General features: G+C 40.9%; 1 protein-coding gene across 2 annotated transcripts in view; it reads right to left on the bottom strand.

Moving 5' to 3' along the window:
- LOC108895816 (neurexin-3b-beta) overlaps positions 1 to 18,016 on the bottom strand; it is a 103,221-nt gene that overhangs the window by 48,289 nt on the left and 36,916 nt on the right. The gene's annotated exons all lie outside the window — the stretch shown is intronic.

Below are 18,016 nucleotides of genomic sequence, written 5' to 3'. Positions count from 1 at the left end.
TTTTAAGCACTATAGACCAGTGTTTAATACATTTTCATCTCATAAAATATTTACTCTGAAAAAGCTTCTTCTATCAGGCTATCAGGATGGTGAACTCTGTCCTCATCTTTGCCATACCATACACATGCATTAAATGTACTTAATAAATTTTATAGGTGAACCTTTATCTTTGTTTTTTTAATCATTTCTTTTTAAATGCTTATTTTTAAATGTTCTAATTATTATTCATTTCAATATGGCCTTTTTAGCACAACTTCAAAAGAACTGTGCTTTTGCATCAGGCAGTTTAAACTATTCATTCACATTATTGGAAGCTTTGACACAAACAGTATGGCTGATGAAAAACTACCAATCAATTTTTCACCTTCTGTATAGTTATGGATATTTCCTATGTATAAAATAAATACATAACCACAAATCACTTTGTTACAACATGTTATTACAGATTTTCAAGGTTGTTGAGTGTTGTACCATCCCTGTGTATGGTCATAGTATTTCACCACTGAGGTAATTATAATGTATCCTACATAATTACAAGCTTGAAGAGGCGTGGTAAAACTTCAGCCATGACTGTTTATTTGCCTGACCTGCTGCTCCTGCTTGCTTTATTTGCACTTGCATTACAATGCAGGGTGCGCTGACCACCACCAACATGTAATCGGGCCGTATGCAAAAGCAACGGGCCTCAGCCGCCTGCACATTCATGCACACACTCTCGTTATTCCCCTGACTGTGTTAATGCTCTGTTTAGACTGATGTTTTGCAGCAGCTGTTAAGTAGGTGCTGGCCATAAATTTTAGGTTTGACTTCATGTCTTCACTGTTGCTTCAGATTTGATTCCATTTGCCCACTGTAGCTCAACTCCAGGGTCCATTAAAGAAAAAGGAGGTTTTGTGTGACCTCACACTGTGCTGTGTTGGGCCACATGGTCCTCGCACGCCAGGGGGCTCATTTAGAAAAAAAAGAGCCAATGAATGGGATTTGTGCTAGATGGAATAATATGCTGTGAAAGTCCATTAGGGACTAGGCTAATGAAATTGAAACAGCTTGGTGATCAAATTAGAATCTGTTCGGCAGATATTTAATTTAATGTGCTGCTGAATTCGAGCACTTTCTATTTGGTAGCCCCAGAATGAAACTAGCGCACAATAAATCAAGCAGGGACACAATTCATCCTACAATCTCTCCTCCCCTCATTTTACTGAAATGAAACTGTCCAATGTCTGTATTTGCAAAAAAGCCTTTACTCTATCTGCTACATTTTCTGAGACTAAAATGTTTAAGTTAAAAAAAAGACAGATGGAAAAAAGTAAAGAGATATCAGTGTAGCAAAAATAACAAAGAAACTTTATCTTTGACCTTTTGGTGTGTTTTTCCATGGAGAATACCTTGAGTCACAATCACATGCATCGCTGCAGCTGCTTGGTAAAGAGTCACGGGGTGAAATTATTTGAATAGACACACAAAAGATTTCAGCTTGTTTGAAGAGCTGCCCTTTGTACTTTGCACGCTCTCCTTACCATGTCTGGGCTAATATGCAAAACAAAACCACATTGGGAGAAAGGGAGAGGGAAAAAAAGCACAGTGGAAAAAGCAGTAGCTATTTCAGATAGCTGCACATCATCCCAATTAACAAAACGGATGGTAATAATTGGAGCAAGAGATACAAATTCAAAATAAGGCGGGGGGGAAGCTGAACAGAGACTCTTTCTAATAAAATAGGCTGGGCTTGTCTTGTGTGTGGCAGCCATAAACAGGTCTTTGAACGCCGAGCAAAGCTTGGACCACAGTTCATTGAGTGAGAAAAAAATAGACAGACAAAGACACGGCAAAAGACGGAAAGACGCAGCTCCTCATCCATCTGTTTATATAAACATACTTTTCTGGGCAAGCACTTCCAGGCACAAACAGACGGCCTGATGACTGTAAACACACAAATGTGCATGTGAGCACACACAAATAGAAACAGTTTTTTTTTTTTTATTTTGTCACAGCTCTTGTTTGTCCAATGTGGTCTCTGCAAGCTGCATTAAAATTAGAGGTGTTAACACCCACGTGTCCAGGAACAGGTGTTAAAATGCTAATGTTAATGGCTGGCATCTACAGCAGACAGCGCTCTGATCCCTCGCCGGCTATGTCAGGTCTAGATTGTGGAGGGTGAAGTGAAGGAAAAGAGGGGAGGGGTGCTTGTTCCCCAATCACAAGAGATGATGGGGCAGAAAAAAAGAGCCCTCTCTGTTCTCCGCCGGGGGGGAGATAGTTGCCAACACTGGCGCCAAAGCTTGCTGGATCGCCCCGAAACACACTGGCAGTGGATGGGGTGGGTGGTCTGTTGCCAAGGGTAACCTGCCTAGGATCAAGACTCTACCCCTCCACCTTGCCTGCTGAGGTGTCAGGGATGAAGGCGGAGGGGAGGGAATGAAAAGAGAGAGAAAAGACTTGCAGGATGAAAGTGGACGTGTAGAAAAAAAACACACATGAGAGGAGAGAGGCTATGAGGTGGGGAGGAGAGAGGGAGAGCTGCAGAAAAATGATTAACTGAGAATAGAGTACATCAGGCGTTCCTTTTTTCCCCCCTCTTTCCATTTCTCTGTCTTTGATAGTCTTCTGAAGAGGAGATTCATTTTATTTTGATTTGAGATTCATTTAGTTCCAAATCCTCCAAGTCTCTATGATAATATCAATTCGTGGGTTGCTCCTTCCCACTAAGCACTGAAGACACCGATTGCTGCTGTTTAAATTCACACCATTTGCGGTGTAATTGCTTCAACTTGGAGAGATTAGGATTTTGTATAAAGATAGCGTATCTGCAGTTGCTATAAACACTGTTGTTATGGAGATATATCAGTGGAGCTTGTGAAACTTACCTATATGACTAACACAGTAAACAGATCACATTTTCACCACAACAATTTGTCATTCCTTTCAGCAGTGATGGGAGGCACTTACTGTATATTTTAATGCATTACATTTATTTGACAATTGCAGTGATTTAGATTAAGATTTTACACAAAAACATAAAGCTTATAATAATATAATGCATTATTATTATTGTCATTTTGGCTTGTGTGTCTAGTTTGGACCCCTTTCACCATTTAGACGTCTATGAGCTATTAGCAGCTTTACCAGAGAAACAATTACTTCCTAAACTTCTCAGATGGTTTCATTTAGTATCTTATTGAGGCGCAGAGGTCAAATTATCCAATATTTCACAAGAAAGATTAGAGAGCAGGCCATAAAATTAATACAAATTTGTGTCAAAGAACCTTGTGTTTTTTTTTTTCCTTTCTACTCAGTTAATCATATCACAGCCTCTCAGATTCACTCTGTGAGTCCTTGGAGACTAATTTTCCAAACTGAATACAGAAGTTAAAGCAAGCACCACGTTTACTAGCTACAAATGAAAAATGCTACTTATGAAGTGATGCATCAGTATGAACAATCTAGCAGTGTCAAATTATTAATTATAATTATTATATATCTTTTATGATGGACATTTTTTGCAGAACCAGAATTTTTCCTTTTAATATTTTAAGTACATTTTGCAAGTAATACTTCAGTATTTTAGTATGATTTTGAAAGCAAGACACAGTATTTAACAGTAAACTGTAAAATAATATATTGGTATTTCAATATAAGTAAAGGATCTGAATACCTTTCTGAATACTGAATACCTGAACCTCCACTTCACTGTGACCTCAGACAGATCTAATCTAATGTATGAATGAATACCTGAATGGAGATAATGCCGCAGTGGAGTCAAAACTCTCCCGCAGTGATGGCTCAGAAGCCACACTGGGCAACATATGCCATCTCTGTGTGCATAGCTGTCATATCAGCTTGATACTGGTCAACAGTCCAAGTCTCACTTTGCATTCATTCATTTCCAATTCATGACCACATCCGGTGCATTAGAGCTGTGTTAAATCAACCAGGACTCCAAACTCCCTGGAATGCATAAAAAGATGATGAGCTCTGATGATTGATTAAAGATGTTTTTGAGGCAAGTGTTTGACTACTTGTTAGGGTTTATCCTGAATTATGGAGTGATATTGTAGTTAGGAGCAGGTGATGAATACAGCGTTGTAAAAATGAGATAAGAGGACTGTTTTCAGTGAAAAGCAAAATTTGGGAGCAGGTTGCACCAGGGTTTTTTGAGATAAGGCAAACTATCAGACCCCCTGCTGCTAAGCAGCATGGGGTATCGCAGCATCTGTCTCAACATGTCACTGCCATTTAGAGCTACTTTCATGTATGCTTTGAGACTGAGAGGTGATATGGACAGAGGGCACAGGGGAGGAAGAAAGACGGCAAGAATGAACAAACAAACAAACACGAGTAATCATGTTCAGGAATAGAAAACACGGAGACAGAGAAAGGGGAGCACTGAAATGGAGACGTGAATAGCCAGCACCTAAAATGGCTGAATAAACAGGAGGAAATCTAGGTCGGTCTGTCTCTCCCACTTCAAGGAACGTTGAGGCAAGTGCCCTACTTCTTGAATGCTTTGGACACTTTCAGAGCAAGCTGTTGTCAAATCAAGTCTCCCCTACACTTCTGTATATGTTCAAGCTATGAGGCCTGTCTGAAAAAGATCATGAAGTATTATTTATGAGCCACCAAATAATAGCAAATTTCCACCCATGTATACTTACACCCTCCCTGCTTGCTTGTCCTTCCTTGTCAATTATTCTTCATAATTATTTTTTCCTTGCTATTTCGAAAAGGCATTATTTTTCACGAAATTAATTGGCCCAAAAGTAATAAGGCACCAGTCATTTTTAAAGGCAATTTTCTTTTCCATAATATGAAACTGCTAACAGATAAGTGCATATCAAAGGCTCAGCAGATAGTACTCATTGCTGCTCTCCTCTCTCACAATTAACGGGGCTGCCTGCAGAGAGGAGGCATGAAATCTAGGTGATTGGAATGCAAGGAGATGCCAGTGTAATTCTGAGAAACGCCATTAACGTTAATCAGGGGCTCCAAATGATTGATTATACTGACGCCTTTCTTGCATGTTGGGAGCCGTGCATGCATGCTGATGCGTGTCGCCTGTTGTAAGCATGTCAGAGAGCACGATCAAAGAGGCTGATGCGTTTATCATGGCGCTTTTATCTGGCTTTTTACGATTCTAATTGCACGGGTGGGGAAATTGTGATGGTCGCTGATAAATGCAACGGCAGCGTGTGGTGCAAGCCTGAGTGATGTGATGCCAAATCCTGTGTGCGCTTGCATGCATTTTCCTGCGTACTAACAGTATGACTATGTCAAAGAGAGACATACAGATATAGATAGGTATGTTGGCACATATATATCTTTATCTTTTTTTATTCAGAGATAACTACATAGAGGTTTGGAGAGGGCATGGAATAGTGAGCCACAAAAAGTGACAAATATATTGTCTATCTTTCGAGATGGTGGGAGGTTGTTTTTAAATGTCACAGCGACTCTCAGGGTCTGTCCCAGGTCGCCTGTGTCGCTGCTCCTGAGCAAGACTGCAGAAGACTCATTGCGGCGTCACACACAGACAGAAAGGCACACACACTTAGACACGCACACGCACACACACTCGAGCCCACATAATCAGGCTCTGCCACCTTGACTGCTTGAAAGCATTCAGAGACATACTGAAGGCTGGGAGAGGTGGAGACAAGCACACACACTCTGATGTGTCAGTTTTGACATGTGTGAGACTCAAGCAAAAGGGCTACCCTCATCTGGAATAAGTCTCCTTTTAGATACAAAGTCGAATTTTCCTCAGGCCTTACTTCCAGCTGCCTTCACAATTTGACCAATGTTTGCTTGTTTTTTTTTTTGACTAAGCTGCAGAAAAAGAGACAAAGAGCGGTGCAGCCTGACAAAAACACATATAACTGCAGTGGCTTTCAAAGGCAATTTTCCCTTCGCTAATGTCGAGTGAGTGCGCCGTACTCCAAAGGAATCAGGGGAGATAGATGGAAAGCTTGTTCATGCATGGACTGCGGTGTGCATAATCTCAGGCAAAAGCCAAAAAACAAACAGGCAACGAATAGTTCATATGGCTAGCACAGCCCTACCTTAAAACCTAAACAATCTTCAACACAGTGAAGGAAGGAGAGACTGAGAGGAAGAAAATAAAGACAACACCTCCTGCTGCTTCCTTCCCCATCTGTGTTTGCCACAGTAGAGCAAACATTACTCACTCTCTCTTTTCACCTCCCTGCTCCCCTGCCCCACTAACAAAACCGCCCACCCACCACCATATTCTTCTTCTACCAAAGCTGTGAGGAAACTAGATGCTGCCTCCTTCCCTCTGCCAGATGCTGTGGAAACTCTGGGCCAAGTCGGACACAGTGGGTGTCTGTCATTTCGGGCTCGCTGTTGGGTGAGTTTATCTGTCATAGAAGGCGTCCTTACACTGTTGTCCCTGAAGGGAGATTAGAAACACTGCGCTGACTCTCTCTGCCTCTATCTGTTTTCCCTCTCTCTCTATATCTCCAGCCCTTGTCTCTTGCTCTCTCTCGCCCCATCAAAATTCCCTTTCTCTAGCCGTCACTGTCTCCATCCTCTATCTCATTCTCTCTACCTCCTCCTTCCTCTTCCCTCCCGCTATTTGTCAGTGTGCGCTCCACTGAGCCAGGACTGTGAACAGGTTACAGTAGTCGTGAGGGGAGGTCCACCAGGATCAGCCATGCGAGGCACAGATGGGCCTCCTTGTCCATTCAGCAAGACTGTTGACACAGGTTATAGCATAAAAATGCACGATGTATTTCAATCCCTGCTTTCCGCTGGAGTTGACAGCTACGATAGAGCAATAATGTCAGATAATGCTCTGTATCATGTCAAAAATACATGGCTGCCACTGTCAACATCCATCCTTTTTTTTCCTCTTCAGTTGCCGGTGAGTTGCGGGACAGATTTCTCAAAACTTTTGCAAAATGTAACCATTTAAGAATTTTAAACTTGCCAGATAACTTATACAGCAGAAGGTGAGACAATAACAAATGGCAAAAACCTGCAGTATCTATACAGTAGCTATAGAGTCTGGGGGGCACAAGAAGCTCAAATAAACTAAAGCCAAAACAAGGTTTAATCTCATTCCTGCCAGTGCTGCAGAAGACATTTTTCATAGTGAATTTTATAATTAGAGTGTTATCCAACTGGTGCCAACCCCCGAGTGGCAGCATTGGCACACAAGAGGAGAGGGCCCCTCGGAGGCTTCTCCGAGCAAAAGGCATATGTAATGAGTCATGAGGTCCCTCTTCGCTCCAAATGACATTAATTGCTGTCCAGGCAGAAGCCTGCTGGAAAACAGCCAACACAGGCACAGGTTAGGGCAATTAAACACCAGGAACACTGCGAAACAGCCAGATCAATTTTTTTTTCTAAAAACATGTGTGTCATTGCATCATGTGTTTGTCAAGAACATGTTTCTTATCTGGAAGAGAGAAAATATGATGAATACTGTATTTCTAAGCGAATCTGCCAAGTGAATGAGCTGGTTAAACCATCAAAGAAGTCAGGGAAAGTATGCCTTTACTTCTCGTCTTTGGCCTGTCTGGTGTGTTCCAGCAAGATGTGAATGAATTAAAGATAATGTGGGAAGAATGAATTAACAATGTGCTCTTCAGCCTTCAAACCAACTTAATCAAAGGGGTCTTGTGAAATTCAGAGGTGGGGAGGGAGGGGAGGCTCTGGTGGCTCGAGAGAGCTGCGCTTTCACCCATGTCCATCGTCTCAACATGTCATCTTTGTGCTGACTCATGCTGTCATGGCCAGAGGCTTAGATCTTCCAGAGGGTAGGACGGAGGGGGTCATCAGGCAAGGACCGATTTTAATAACACACAACTGTTTTTGCATAGTAAGCCCTGGTCCTTTGTTTAATTTATATACTCAATGTGTATATACTACACAGAACATTATACATCATCAGAATCTTAAAGGAAAATTTGACCTTACTGACTGTTTTCCTGCATTTCTGGTTTACATATGCTCTGGTATGGTTTTAGTAAAATTCTATTTCATGGGCTCTGTAATTTCTTAAAACCAGTGATTTAGCATTGCACATCTGTAAAAGTGAGGCTCATAAGGGACTCAAATCGAAGCAGCAAAGGCCGGCATATCAATTGTTGCATTTCCCAAAAAAGGAACAAATAGTATTTTTCAGTTTAGACCCTACTGCCTTGTAGACACCCACTCCAACACCACAATCCTAGGTTGTTACAGCAGTATTTCTATTGTGAATTTGACACAACCCTAACAACATCACTATGACACCATCAGAGTTGTTTTCTCAGACTGGACAAAAGCCACTCCAAAGCCGCAGATGACATTATAAAATTGTTTTCAGAGGCTTCATCATACTCTACATGATTGGAGTTCCCCTTTAACAATTTCCTTGGAAGTCACTTGGAAAGAACTTTGATACTAATTGTAGAGAAATCATACACAATGTTTTACTACAGTACACACCACAAACACCCACTCATTTCTTTAACTTAAGTTTAAGACAGATTATACATAGATGAGGACATTATATAATAGTAATGCTGTTAGTTTATAAGTGATTGTTGATTTAAACTGCATTGCTGCAGTGACAGGAGTAAAACTGTGTCCATTATCCCTGCAAGTGTCCTTTCCAAGGATCGCCCTAAAAAATTACAGTTGTAAATCAGTTGCTTTCTGATTAGAAGGAAATTATGGGACCTGTAAAATAAAGCATTAACCTTCTTTTTTCAGACACCTGAAAACTTTGAGGTAGTTCCAGTGCAGGTACACTGGAGTTAAACAGGAGAAAATTTAAGGTGAATACTCCACCAGAAAATAATTATCAGAATGCAGTGAGGATCACGTATTGATTAAACTAGGCAGTTCAAAGTAAAGGGTTGGGTAGTTCCTTCCATTTTCTTTTGATTTAACCCCTGATCCTTAACCTTTAAATGACCCCCTGCACAAACTATCTAACCAATCGACACACATGCATACACATCTCAGAGGGACACTGAGTATGTCATCAGGATCAAAAGGTCATAACCTTATTGGTCGACACGGGCGCCCAATCAGACTGGATTCTATAGGGGTCTGCAGCCTCATTGGAGCCAGCTTTGACCTGACAGGAAATGTGGTGCGTGCCTGTGTGCCTGTGTGCCCGTGTGTGTGTGTGTGTGTGTGTGTGTGCTGGTACTGGAGCACAGAAGGAGTGCTTTGCAGAACTGGAGCTCACACTATAAATAGGAAATATGTTTTTTTTCTCCACAATAGAGAGACAGAGGAAATGGCTGAGGGCAATGGAGGAGCAGAACAAGAGATGTGGAGATGGAAGACTTGGCTGTCACGTCCTTGGCCATCTGCCCCACTGCCTGCCCAGAACGTTTGAGGATCAATAAAACTCCGAGATACACTCTATAACCTTCAGTGATTCAGTGCTTATAATAATTCTATATAAGAGCCAGCCAGTAGGAAATATCTTCTATCCCTATAGATTGGTTTTCTGATGATCCCAGCTTCATAAAAAAGTGATATAGTCTTTTTTGTCTCCTTGTCAATAGAGCTTTGTCATGGTGAGTCAATAATGGGAGGATTAAATAAATACAAACTGCACTCAGTAAAATGCACAGGTACTCACTTTCACATTTTCACTCCATCTGTGAAGGAGCCTCACACTCAAATTTGATCCCCTCTCTTTTTTATCAGCGAGGAGAGGAGAGAGACAGAGAGAGAGAGAGGAACAACTTCTTGCTGCTTTTTTTTTTTTTTTTTTTTAACCAGCAGGCGCTTAATCCTCCATGAATACATTTGCAGTGTGTACATATGTGTATGTACGTGTGTGTTTGTGAGTGAGCCAATCTGCCACACCGTCGCTGATATTGAAGGCAGAAGATTTTTTTCTTGCCTTCTTTCCGCTAGATTTATTTTCTAATGTTGACGTTTATCACTTCAGCAGTCCCGCAATTCATCATCCCCCCTTCTTGTCGATAATCCGAAAGGGAGTCAATTTGCTAAAATGTGAATCTCTTTCTTTTATTTGGTTTTACCCCCCGCTCACTCTCTCTCCATCTCTGTCTTTCTATCTGTCTCTTTGTCCTGTGGCGGCTCAGGTGAGAGATGGCAGAGGAGCAGAGAGTGGCTGTAACAGGGTAACGTCGAGCCTTTGCGGGAGGATTTAGGAGTGTCTTTGCAGCTGAGATGGCACCTAGCCTTCTGTGTGAGATACACCTCAATCGATTTCAAATCCCTCTGATCTTTCATTAGGTGCTCGTCACAAGCTGTCCCGCTCGTCACTCAAGCACACATAGCATAGCGTGTGGAGCTGGGTAAATAGAGGAAATTATAAAATGATGCTGCTGCTGACTGAAGTGAGGTGCTTTGATCTAACAGAGCATCTGTCTCCATCTAGGACAGTGCAGCTACTTAAAGACAGAGTTATGTGTAGTCTGGACCAGTGGTGAGCAGATACTGAAGCTGATGTGGTGAACATGTTAGCAAACAGCCCCATATTCACTCTCATTTAGCTTTGTGTTTGGTCACTGATGGAAATGATGAGAGTGAACCAAAATAGTAAAGTTACTGTCTGTACAACCAAAAGAATGAGCTGAAAGATGCTAAAACATTTCTGCAGTCAGGTGATAATTCTGTCTTTATGTCACTAGAGTGACTCCTTCACATTACTACATGGCTGAGTTCTAGGCCTATATGCAAATACCCACAGGCCTGAGGGGGAGGCAAGAGCATCTGGATGAAGTGACTGGTAATATGTTGCTTGAAAATCACAGAGCTCATTTAAAAGACTCAAAATGACAACAAAGAAATGCGAAACAACCCCAAATATACACAATACGACCACAAAGAGGCCACAAAACCACTAAAGAGAGACAATAAATGACAACAAAGAGACACAAAATGACTACAAATGATGTCTTAATGTCTTTAAGCTTGAGGGTCCTACAACAGAGGGGCAGGGGCCTTTTACTTGTCTCTGCCCAGGGGCCCATTTTCTCATAGTTTGTCCATATATTCTTATTCTTTTTTTTTCACATTTGATCCAGTGTTAATGTAAAAATATTGATGAGAGCAGCTTTAACAAAGTTAACAGCAATCATTAGCAGTTTGTCAGCATACAACAAAAACACTACAGCTCCTGTGAAAACTTACCGGCAGTGTCACTATTTAACAGTTTCTTTGATATTCATGATATTCCATCATATCTACCAGTGTTCTAATGTAAATTCAGACTTTCAACTAATCATTTCTGCTGTTACTAATGTAATTACAGTTTTAAAATTAATATGGGGAATGAGTAACTAATTGAATTTTTCTATACAATGTTTTACGATGGAGTAGAGTTTTAAAGATAAAATGGCCACCACAGACCTAGCCACATTCTGTCCTCTGTCAATATAACCTTGGCCTCAACCAGGAGCTTTAGTAGAGCAGTTTTTCCCACTGCAGCTGAATTCAGACCATCTGACTGGCCGGCTACCATCGCCCAATCTCACTGTTAGTATGAAAACAATAGTACTGTGGCACTGTAGAAGAAAAAGAAAGAAGAGATAAAAAGGAGCGAGAGATAAGAGGGAGAAAGCGGGTGGCAGGGGGTGGGGGGCAGGTGGCGTCAGAGTGAGATGGAAAGGCAACACATAATTTGGAATTCACAGCCAATGTGCTTGTGTGCTGAGACCTATCTGAGCCAAGTTTGTCTCTGATCCTGCTCTGAATTCTAAAATACCCACATCTCTCTATCTCTCTCCTCGACTCCTTTCCTCCCACCTCCTCTTCTTACTCTTTTTTTTCCCACTTTTTCATTCATCCTCTTTTATTTATTCTACTTTTGGATGTACACGATGCTCTACTCTCTGTCTCTTTCATCTTCTCCTTCTGTCTCTTCATCACTCTGAGAATGGGATTCATGTCCTATCATGAAGCTGTGAAAACACGAGCATCCCCCAGGGGAGTGGCTTGTCAGAGAGCAAAGTAGGGAGAGGGAGGCACACTGTTTGTTGTTTCTCATTGAATTTTTCATCTTAATCCATGAAATATACATCGCTGAGGCCAAGGCTAAGGCCAGGGACCACATGGGCACATTGTAATAATGTTGCTCTGTTTGTCCAGCTTGAGCAGTTATTACTTGCTGCTGCTCTCCTAAAATAGGGGTGCGAGGGTGATGTGGTGTGTGTGTGTGTGTGTGTGTCAGAGGGTCTGCTACATAAACTGTTCACCCCCGAAGTGCCTTTGGCTGACATGACTGAGTGACAGGCAGATGTCCCTGAAGAGGTCTCATATCATGTACATTGGGGTGTCAGTGCCAGTGTACCATAGTGAGAATCTGTTGAAGGAGCCTATGGGAATGTGCTTGTGTTTACATATGTACATGGCTGTAGCGCAGAGTGACAGAATAAGTCAGAATGAGTGTGTGTGTGGGTGGGTGTGTATGAGAGCTTGTGCTTGTGTTACATATGTTTGTGTGTATCCATGCATGTGCTGTTTGAGAAAATACAAGACACAAAAAGGTTTTCGCTGTAATGTGCATTTAAGTGTGTCTGTGCATCAAGTAAAGGTGCCTGCTGGAGTTGTTAATTATTAATAACCACAGGAGCCAAACTCTCAACCTCTTCCTTAATTATTCTGTGTCATCTCATGAATGCCAGCGACAGGACTTGACCAGAGGAGCAAATAAGTTTATCAACAATCAAAAGCTGATTTTCAAAAATTTAAAAGCATGCTCCCAGGGTACTTTTAAGTCTCAGATTCACTGTATGTCAGTTGGTGGTAATTAATTAATTAATTGCAAATCTATTGATTAGTTGTAAATTTTAGAGGTGTAAAATCAGCTGAAGTGGGTCTTACATTAATAGCTTTATTTTGTGGCTCTGTCTTGTTGAATGGTGTCAGACTCTAGCTTTAGAACTACACATGGTGCATATTCCTAAATAAAATAGTATTTAATAAAACCGTCACAAAGTAACTGACACACAGAAAAGTTGGGGCCAAGTAGCATTATCGCAGCACACAAGTTAGGGATGCACTGATCCTGAAAAATACTCGCCTAATTAAGCAGACTGGGTGTCAGATGTGACTGATCAAGTTTCTTTGTCAGTGTCATTATAAAACACAGTGTGTCTGTAATTAGTTACATTCATTTATTTTTAGTGCCATAGTCAATCCCATGACTCATTACCACATACATAAAAATGATTAGGATATGGCCTCTTTTGAGACTATCCACCCAAGAAGAGCGACAGCATCAGTAATTTCAGCAAGTATCAGTATAGTATATAGATTTTAAATTCAGGAAACAGAGCAGTGGTAACAGATTGGTACTTGTCATGGGCTGATACCAAGAGATGAGGTCATGGAATCTGTATTGAGAGAGAAAAAGTTGGATTTGTGTATCCTTACAAGGAGTACTGCTTGGTTGTCTGGACAAAAATGAAACCACCAAGTATTGTCTGCTGTGTGAACTTTACATAATGGAAATGTGGAGGGTTCGGAGTGGGAGTCTCAAACAGAACATTTTTTGCCCCGAGGCCCCCTAACATGTTAATCCAGCCATGACTATGAAAACATCAGCAACATTTGCCACCACTGATTAGGAGAAATAGAGTTTAGTTTTAAATGTTCCCAAATCAAAAAGACATCCATGAAAGACAGCTTAATTGTCGAGCTAATTCTGTATTGTCTGTGAAGTCTAACTTGTGTGATTCTTAAACCACTCACAGGACCAAACACAGCCTTAAAGTTACAAATACATGTATGATCCTTTGTGATCACATAGTGTTTCCCAGATTCTCATGCAAGTAGTGTGGCAAAGGTTTACCTTTCACACATGTGTGCACTCACCATCTGGTAGCTAGTATGCCAGTTAAGCTCAGCCTCCTGTTAAGAGTCACCCCCAGGGAAGATATAGCGCCAGTAATCTGGTATTATATATTGACCTCATGAGAAGCAACCTGTGCTGGTCCTGATAATATTCTTGTAAAGATAACATTTGGCTGTTTGTTAGTCGTAAGGTGATAATAATAAAGTCTGCCGCATCACCTGGAAAATCTGAATAAGAAAGCAGTGGACATAAAAAATGACTCTGCTGTTCAGCCTTCAGAGAAATACTTATTTATCAACAAAGTCACAATAACGCTGACTGCATGTACTGCATGCAACTAGTTGTGAAAACAGCTGCGGGCGTATTTTGCCAGCTCTTTATTTCCGTGGGGGGAATCAAATGTGGGAGGTAAGGAAATACAAAGTCAAATAAGAAGCTGTAATGTTATCAGAGGCCATGAGCCATAACCGTGATAATATCTATCTTTCCCTGCCGAGGTAGGGTAACTTGATAGAGGCAATACATTGCCGGCCATATACGCGCTGATGCACACAGGTACACATCAAACATCTTATATTAGGTCTGTCACAAGGAGAGGGAGTGAGAGTGGGAGGTTGGATGGGGAAACAGACACTGTTAGACATAAACACAGAAGAGAGACAGAAAAGAAACTGATGGATGGATGATAAAAGACAGAAAAGAGTGAGTGAATAATGCATCTGTACTTAATACATTAAAATATACATGTGCTAGTGTATGTATGTATGTAACGTAACACAAGGGTGATGGAAAAATGGATAAAACACGGTCTGTGTGTAATACAGCATTTACCATCCACAGCCACTCATCTCATTCCACATCTTATGCCTTAGTGTCTGCACTAGGCTTTTCAATTATCCAGCAGCCGCACCTTTTCTCCCCATGAATTAGCATGAGGGGGAAACTTGAGTGGGTAATGGAAGTATGCGTGCCGTCGCTCCCTGCCGTCAAAAACACGAGCCTGATTGGTTGTCAATGTACGTTTTTGAGAGCGAGTTAAGATTTCAAATATCTCCAGGGATAGAAATGAAAGTGTAAAAAAAAAAAAAAAAAAAGGTGTATTGTACTTGTACTGTGAAATCACACGAAAAATCTGCATGTTTTTTAGACATCTGGAACATCTGTCCATCCAGCCGGGAGAGTTTTTATGAAGACTTAATATTATTACCAAGAAGTTTTCTTTTATTTCCATGTAAGACACAAGTGCAAATCATAAAAATGTGAGCACTAATGTGGTTTATGAGTGGAATTTTAAAGCTATTTAACATTGTTCTAACATAATTTCAAATGAAAAAGAAATAATCCCTGTTACACTTGAAATGTTAAAAGCAAACAAGTAATAAACTAAGTAATAACATTATAACAAGAAAGGTTTATAGTTCAAAAAAAGCAGCTCAGTTTTTAAGAGCTTTGAAATTATATTCAAGACCTAAATGCCATATTTATCCAAATTCTGCCAATTGTTATGATGTGTAGAGCGCAGCAGATTTTTAAGGTGCCTGTTACAGAGAACATGTTGCAATACTTGCAGAGTCTTTATCTTGTCAGGTGTCTTGCCGTGATTTTCCACCTTAATTGGAAACCAAAAAAGCTGCCAGACATTGAAACTTGATGGAGCGTTCTCAATTTCTGCCTCGCCTGACGCTGACTTGTCACCTACGACGTCTCCCCAAAAAGTGAGGCTGTCTGGGCTCACTGTAGCTGTGATGAACTGAGCCGAACCTCGTTCACAATCGCACACGTACGCTCTGTGCTGTAGAATTCAAACAGTGTAGACGAGAAAAGATGGGGTCTGGTGGCTGAGGCACACACAGTGTAAGTGATGTGCTCAAAGATAAAGTATTCCTGGACTTTTGTCGCATGTCTTCATCCTCGCCTGTAACCATTTCAAAGACTGTTCTGTATTTCATCTCTTACACAACAGACTATAACTTGTGCCAATACAGATTACATACTGGCTAATGTATATGTGTATGCTGCATCCATAATATCTCTTATTTACCTTCAGATTCTCTCAGCAACTGGTGATTAAAATCCAGTCACAAGGTTGTGTCTTCAAAGACACAGACAGTGCTTTCCTTTAACATCCAGACAGTATTTTGACAGTTCTGAAAGTTCAGCTTTTAATAATAATTTACCATCACCAGCAGATTTATCACTAAGTTTATTCCTTTTGAGCAGTTTCTTTAAGTTTGCGTTAATTGTCCCGTCTCGTCTGTTTGTGACAACTGCTCTTGTAATTACAAGAAAAAAAATTCTGCCTAAATGATGTGGTAGAGATGAGATTCTGAAGGATTTCTCTTGCTGTGTGTGTGCGTTATGGTGTGTGTTACATCTTGGGTAATCTTCACCTGCAGTCAAGTGCAGTCCCTGGCGAGAGACTGTGTGAGTCACGACCGGCACATCTAGCCCACGGCTTAGAGTTTTTCTGTCATGGATTTAAGCTTACACACACACACACTTTAACGTGTACATACCCCACAGACACACACACATTTCTACTAATCACTGTGGTGCTGCCAAAAAACCCCCTTGTGACTCATCTTTCACTAAAAAGTCACCTGTGATACAGGCATCTCTGATATTTGTTTTCCAGGCAGCTTTAGGTTCATATCTTTGCATTAGATTCACATAATTTTTTTCCTGTCTGCAACATGAAACACAAGGTGTCACCTGAGGGATCAACTCCTGATTTTCATTCTGCACTCAGAAATCAAATGAACTTGTAAATGAAATACCAGCAATGGCAGAATGTTGTGCTCACCTCCGCAAATTATCTCAAATTGCCCCTCAGTTTTCAAACCAAGCATGCAGTTGTTCTTAGCAGTTAAAATGTAAACACTACAATCAGCATTTTAATTCATGATTGCCAAACAAGCCGTAAGCTAATCACAGAGAGGAGGGAGAGCAGATAATGAAGAAAGCAAAAGAGAGAGGAATAAGGAGGGAGTCAGTGATTAGGGCTTGCCTCGAAATGTCTGTTTTTCTCTGCATTTGGTGTGCAACGAAAATCAGAGTGTAAAACTGCAGAGGTTATTTTCTTCTTTGTTGACTCTACCACCTCATATATTCAGCTGTTTAAGACATTATAGTGTGCCTATCTAGAATTTAGCGTGCTGCTTCGCAAGTAGTGACCTAATAATTGCAAAGGCTAAGGTAATGGCCCTGGGCCTGATAAGACCTTTGGTTAGACATATATCTAGAATTGACAGGCGTAACGCCTTTAACCTTTTCCTCCAGATTCTTCACTAAACGGAAAACGCTGACAGCCAAGACCCGACATCTGTCATTAGGAGTTATTATCTAATGGCATTTCAGTGAAGTCTGGAATCTCTGCTAATTTAACAGCAATAAGACCACACATAAAACTTGTAGAGGCAGCAAAGTTGTTTTACCTGAAAATTAGACCATATCCATATTGTGATAACCATCCTAGCGAGCCAATATTCCTACAACTGCAAAACTGGAGAGGAACAATGTCTAATGCGGGGCAAATGAGAATTATCCAGACAACAACAAACAATGGAAGTGAGGTCAAACAGTGGTTTATCCGCCCAAAGTTGTAACCAAATCCACCAGTCTCACAGCTAAATATTCACTCAAGGTCTGTTTAATTATTTACTCTTTACCTGTGGCAAAAAGTCTGGCTCTCTTCATTTGCTTTCTGGTCAATACGAGTGTAATTGTGGAAAAAGGGGGCCTTGCAGAGCCTGTGACTTTTGCCAAGTATTTAATGGTTGAAGGCTATAATCATTGTTAATATTAAATGAAACCCACTTTGTTTGTACACTCTTGGCTGTCAATAAACCATTTGAAATATTAGCGGCACAATGTTAACCACGCAGGAAAGAAAGAAAAAAAAAAGCCCACACCCCTACACTGTGTTCAGAACATGCAGCTTCTCTGAATGAACTGGTGAAATCTCCAGTTGCTTTTGTCTATTAATAAATTCATTACAGCCACGAGACAGGATGAATGAAGACATTCGCTGCCATCAACTTACAGCCAAATTATGAGAGATACCCTGCTTGGCTGGCCATGTTGTGATATCTAAAAAGTAGAGTAGTAGTCCTTTAGAGGTTCCTGCAATTACTCAGTTGGTTAGAAACACGCAGGGAGGTGTTTCCCATCATTGCTCTCACAAGCTACAGCACATCTTTATCATGTTCTCTCTATCAA

This window comes from Lates calcarifer, linkage group LG7_1, assembly GCF_001640805.2.
Source record: "Lates calcarifer isolate ASB-BC8 linkage group LG7_1, TLL_Latcal_v3, whole genome shotgun sequence".
Lineage (NCBI taxonomy): Eukaryota > Metazoa > Chordata > Actinopteri > Centropomidae > Lates > Lates calcarifer.
Note: the sequence above shows the minus strand (reverse complement) of the source record. Positions and strands in the feature narration are given on the sequence as shown.